The following is a 6,610-nucleotide window of genomic DNA, read 5'->3' on the forward strand; positions in this document are numbered from 1 at the left end:
TTGTGATTTGATTGTTCTTTTCGGTTAACCTAAAGTTATTTTAGGAAATTAAATATTAGCTTTCCATAAAAGGTTTTGTCTAGTCGGTGGTGGTTGCTCCCATATCCAAGAAGGCCATGTGCCTCGCCACGTCAGTACTGGGAACCAATTATGGAAATTAATATTTAATGGAATTAATAACTTAAGGTGACTTGGGTCGAACGTGTTAAGTTCCGCAGGAGATCCAAGTCAAAACCTAAAAGAACAAATAGATTAAGTTTTAGATCAAACGTGTTAAGTTCCGCAGGCGATCCAAAATTTAATTTAAAAGAACACATGGTAGCTAGGAAGAGGTTCAGACCTTTGTACAAAATTTTTGTACAGTGGAACCTCTAGGTTTTCCGAGTAGCAACCAACAAGAAGATCGTGTATATGTTACTCCAGCCATTGCTTCTCCGACCTGGTGCCCTCGAGTCTTTCTTTGTACTCCTTTTGAGCAGGGAGGAAGGAGACCTGTCTTCCAAGAATCCTCTGCGAGACACCGGATAAAGAGAAACGTAAAGCTAAAATGATGGTGGCCAATGATAGCTCACCGGAAAGAATTATTTCTCACTTCTCTCAAAGTGTCCTAGATGATCCGCTTCCTAAGCGATATCAAAACCTTCAAATCGGGGAATACACTGGAACCACAGATCCAAAAGATCATTTATTAAAATTTGAGAATGTAGCATTATTACAATAATTTTCTGATGGAGTAAAATGTCGGATGTTCCTCACAACACTCGGAGGAGCTGCTCAACGATGGTTCAAAAGATTGCCTGAAAATTCTATTCGACAGTTTAAAGATTTCAAGAAGGCTTTCTTACACCATTTTTCCAGCAACAAAACGTACCATAAAACTCCCTGGAGCTTATTTTCAATTAAGCAAGGATCTAAAGAGACCATCAGAGCCTACATCAAGAGATTCAATCAGGTAGCTATTGATGTACCCAATGCTACTACTGAAATATTGGTAAGCGTTTTTTCTCAAGGATTGAATAATAATGATTTCTTTAAAGATCTGGTGAGGAATCCTCCAGCCAATTTTGATTTATTAATCGAGTGAGCTACTGAGTTTATTAATGTGGAAGAAGCTCAAGCTGCACGCTGGAAAGAAGATACCATTTCTTCTCCCGCTCCCCCCCCCCACACCGAGAGGACCTCGAGTAGTCCCTCCACCCCATCGTCATCCTGAATATCGTCCACAAGTAGTACAACACGTGGAAATGCAACAAGAAGCACTGAGAAAGTGGTGCACTTATCACAAGACCAGCAGCCATCACATAGAAGACTGTTTTGTTCTGAAGAATAAGAGAGCAAATAGGGAGCGTTATCAAAGGTAAAATTATTATCAACAACAATACCCCAGGTAGCAAAGTCCACTCAAATTAGAATATCGCCCAGTCAAACCTCAGCAAGGTGTATCATCAACCCCAGCCGGTACATCTCAAGTGCTTGAGAAAGCTCTGCCTGAAGCTATAATAGCTCGACAAGAAGAAAACAGGGGCAATGCCGCCCGAGGTAGCATTAATATGATAGCGGGCGGGCCCACTGATGGAGATTCAAACAGAGCCAGAAAAGCACATGCACGAAGACTCGAGATCCATGCTGTAGGATATAGCGTAGAGAGAGCAGTAGGACCAGAAATCAGTTTTGGGCCCAGAGATTTTGAAGGGGTAGAAATACCCCATGATGATGCATTAATAATCAAGACTGTGATAGCCAATTACACTATTTCTCGTACCTTTATAGATACTGGTAGTTCTGTAAATATTATCTTCAAAAAAGCTTTTGATCAACTACTGATTGACCCGAGCAAACTTCAACAGATGGTGACTCCTTTATATGGATTCACTGGTAACGAGGTACAACCGCTCAATCAAATAAAGTTGGCCATATCTCTAGGGGAAGAACCCCTCATGAGAACAAGAAGATCTTACTTCATGGTGGTGGATGCCCTCTCCTCCTATAATGTGATACTAGGTCGACCGACCCTAAATGAGTTTAGGGCGGTCATTTCTACTTTTTGCCAAAAAATTAAATTTCCTGTTGATGATCAGGTCGTGGAAGTACAGGGTGATCAGAAGATGGCTCGTAAGTGTTATGTGGAGATCGTTAGGACTGAAGCCAATGCCGCCCAAAAAGTGCAGAAAATGGAGGTTAATGCTATTCAAGAGAAGCCACCCGTCCTGGTTTATGAGGAAAAAGAAGAGGTCCAGATACAGACCGGTCGACCTGAAGCCACCACCTATGTCGCGGTCGATCTTGATCTTACTCTGAAAGCAGAGTTGATTCAGTGCTTGAAGAAAAATAGTGATATCTTTGCTTGGACAACCAAAGAAGTCACGGGCATTCCTCCTTCAGTAATGGAACATTCTTTACATGTCTTCCTAGATGCTCGGCCTGTCATGCAAAGAAAGAGGAATTTCAGTGCAGAGAAAAATCAAATCGTTAAAGAAGAAGTGGCTAAACTGATGGAGGCTGGTTACATTAGGGAAGTGCAATTCCCTAGTTGGTTAGCTAATGTTGTCCTGGTTTCTAAGCTGGGAAATAAATAGCGAGTATGTATCAATTTTCGTGATCTTAACAAGGCCTATCCAAAGGATTATTATCCATTACCTCGGATCGATCAATTAGAGGATTCTACAACCGGATGCGAATATATTTCTATGCTGGACTCCTATCAAGGCTATCATCAAGTTCCTCTCACTAAGGAGGATCAAGAAAAGGTTAGTTTTGTAACATCTGAAGGTACTTATTGTTATAATGTTATGTCATTTGGACTAAAAAATGCAGGAACGACTTATCAGAGGCTTATGAATAAGGTCTTCTAGAAATAGATTGGAAGAAATATGGAAGTATATGTTGATGATATTTTAATTAAGTCTCTTCAGGCTACTGATCTCTGTAGGGATGTAGAGGAGACTTGCAGAACATTGAGGCAATATGGGCTTAAGTTGAATTCGGGCAAATGTTTGTTTGGAGCGAAAGGTGGAAAGTTCTTGGGGTATATGGTGTCCGAGCGGGGAATAGAGGCCAACCCGAGCAAGGTTAAAGCACTTCAAAACATGGAGCCACCATTCAATATGAGGGAAGCTCAAAGACTCATTGGTCGGATCACCGCCTTGTCTAGATTTATTTCAAGGTCGGTTGATCATAGTTTTCATTTCTTCAAAATACTCCGGAAGGCTAACAAATTTCAGTGGGACAGAGAATGTGACAAAGCCTTCCAGGAATTAAAAGACTACTTGTCTACCCTTCTTGTGTTAGCTAAGCCTGTAGTGGGATAAACCCTATGGGTATATTTGTCAGCCAATGACAATACTGTAGGCTCTATGTTAGTTAGACAGGAAGAGAAAGAACAACAACCTGTATATTTTTCTAGCCATTTATTAAAAGGAGCTGAGTGTAGATATACTACACTCGAAAAGTTGGCCTACGCATTAGTACTGATTGCTCGGAGATTGTGTCCATATTTTTTAGAGCATGCAATTATTGTGTTGACCAACAGTACTCTCAGACGAGTGTTCCTTAACCCAGAGGCATCGAGTCGGTTGATCAAATGGACGACCAAACTTAGTGAGTATGACATACAATACCAACCTCGCTCGGCTATCAAGGCACAAGCTCTAGCAGATTTCATCATAGAGGTTCATGGTCCTGAAGAAGAGAATACTTGGAAAGTTCATGTGGATGGATCTTCAACTAGACAAGGTAGTGGAATTGGTATTCTCCTTACATCTCCAAGGGAAGATAAGCTTCAACTTTCTGTCAGGCTGAATTATAGAGCCACTAATAATGAAGCAGAATATGAAACATTGATAGTAGGATTACAGGCTGCTCGACATGTGGGAGCATCCCGGGTTTACATTTATTCTGACTCTCAGTTAGCAGCCTAACAATTAGCAGGTAACTTCGAAATCAATAATGATAGACTCAGGTTATATGCTGAGGCATTTGATAAATTGAAAACTCAATTTCAAGAAGTAAATATACAAAAAAATTCCTGGCTCTAAGAATCAGGTAGCTGATGAATTAGCTAAATTGGCCTCTGCTATAATATCGTGGAGCTTAGATCGACTAGTGGAGAAAACATTATTAGTATCTTGTATTGAGAGACAAGCTGAAATAGAGATACAAGGTGATTGGAGAGCATCAATCATATTATATTTACAGCAAGGCATTCTTCCGATTGATGCAGAACAAGTAAGAATATTTAAGAAGAGAGTTTCCCAATACACTATGATAGGGGAACAATTATATAAAAGGGTTTTCTCTAGACCTCTGTTAAATGTGTCGGAACAGAAGATATACAATTTATCTTGCAAGAGGTTCATCAGGGCTCATGTGGCAGTCATATATGAGGAAGATCCTTAGCTCGCAGAATTTTATTAGCGGGATATTTTTGTCCTACTTTACATGAAGATGCTGCCAAATGTGTAAGAACCTGCATTTCTTGTGAGAAACATCAGAATATTCCACACCATCCTACACAATTATTGAGAACCTCTACAGTTTCCTGCACCTTTGATCAATGGGGCATGGATATAGTTGGTTTGTTTCCTATGACAACTGCACAAAGAAGATTTTCATTAGTAGCAGTAGACTATTTTTCTAAATGGGTAGAAGTAAAACCACTTGCCCGAATTACTGAAGATGCGGTTATTAAATTCATGTGGAAAAATATTGTTTGCAGATTCGATATTCCTTATAAATTAGTCTCTGACAACGGAAGGCAGTTTCAAGGAGACAAAATCTTAGATTGGTGTAAAAGCTATGGTATTACGCAAGCATTTACCTCTGTGGCGTATCCACAGAGTAATGGCCAAGCAGAAGTAACCAACAGAGAGATTATAAGAGGTTTAAAAACCAAATTGGATCATGTCGGAGGTAGCTGGGTAGATGAATTGCCCAGTGTTCTTTGGGCATATCGCACTACACCCCGAGAAGCTATAGGGATTACTCCCTTCCAACTAGTTTATGGAGGAGAAGCCGTAATTCCTATCGAGGTGGGAATAGAATCCGACAGAAGACAACTATATGACGAGGATAATGAAGGTAGATGACTTATAGAGCTAGATTTGATAGAAGAAATTTGAGATAAAGCTACAACTCGTCTTATATTATATCGACAACGAATGAGGCAGAATTATAACAAAAGAATCATCCCAAGATTCTTTCAAGCGGGGGATCTAGTATGGAAGCGTGTCAAGCCTGCTGGGGATGTTAACAAATTAGCGCCACAATGGGAAGGACCCTTCAAGGTGGTAGAAAAACTAGCATCAGGCTCATATTATCTCCAAGACACAGAAGGGAGAATTCTTGGGCGCCCCTGGAGTGCAAATTATTTTCAGCCCTACCGAACTTAATAAGCTTATCGCTCGAGAAATACAGATATCCCATAACAAGCGGATTAACACCTTATCAGCATATTCCAATCACCCAATCATGTGAAGCTTAGCACGTCCAAAAGAATAAGTCAAGTTTACTTTAAACAATTTCCCTCCATTCGGTTCTGTAAGAAGATAACAAGTATACCTGCAATTTATGTACTTCATTTAATTTGATAAATACAATGCATGTCAAGTATCGCCCGAAAAATAAGGACGGTTTAAACAACATGGTGATTACCGGGCAAACATTTTTATTCTGCTCAAGCGGTCGTCAATTGAGGGCTTTAAGGAAGAGCCAATCAGGTTTCCTTATCAAGAAATATTCTTTAGTCCTTCTCAAGTACTTAAGAATATTCTTGACCGTTATCCAGTGACTTTCACCTGGATCTGACTGGTATCTGCTCGTCATGCTCAAAGCATACGAGACATCAGGACGAGTACATAGCATGACGTACATGATAGATCCTATGGCTGAAGCATAAGGGATCTGATCCATGCGGTCTCTCTCCTTTCTAGAAGAGGGATTTTGAGTCTTCGAAAGACTCAAACCATGTGACATTGGCAGAAATCCCTTCTTGGAGTTCTGCATGGCAAACCGAAGTAATACCTTGTCAATGTATGTACTCTGACTTAGGCCAAGAAATCTCTTAGATCTATCTCTATAGATCTGTATACCTAGAATGCGGGATGCTTCACCTAAGTCCTTCATTGAGAAACAAATCCCTAGCCAAGTCTTGACAGACTGCAGTAAAGGGATGTCTTTCCCAATGAGTAGTATGTCATCCACATACAATATAAGGAAGACAACTGTGCTCCCTACAACCTTCTTGTAGACACAAGGTTCATCTTCATTCTTGATGAAACCAAACTATTTGATTGCATCATCCATAAATGGACCTATGTAGCTTGCATACTCTGCCAGTATGCTGTCGATCTACAAAACCCTCAGGTTGTGTCATGTACACATCCTCGAGCAGGTTTCCATTCAGAAACGCGGTTTTAACATCCATCTACCAGATCTCATAATCGTGGTACGCTGCAATAGCAAGTATGATCTGAATGGACTTAAACATCGCTACTGGAGAAAAGGTTTCATCATAGTCAATACCATGAATTTGCTTGAAACCTTTAGCTACCAAGCGACCCTTATAAATAAGTCCATCCATGTCAGTCTTTCTCTTAAAGACCCACTTACACCC

This window comes from Zingiber officinale, chromosome 5B (genome assembly GCF_018446385.1).
Source record: "Zingiber officinale cultivar Zhangliang chromosome 5B, Zo_v1.1, whole genome shotgun sequence".
Classification (NCBI taxonomy): Eukaryota; Viridiplantae; Streptophyta; class Magnoliopsida; order Zingiberales; family Zingiberaceae; genus Zingiber; species Zingiber officinale.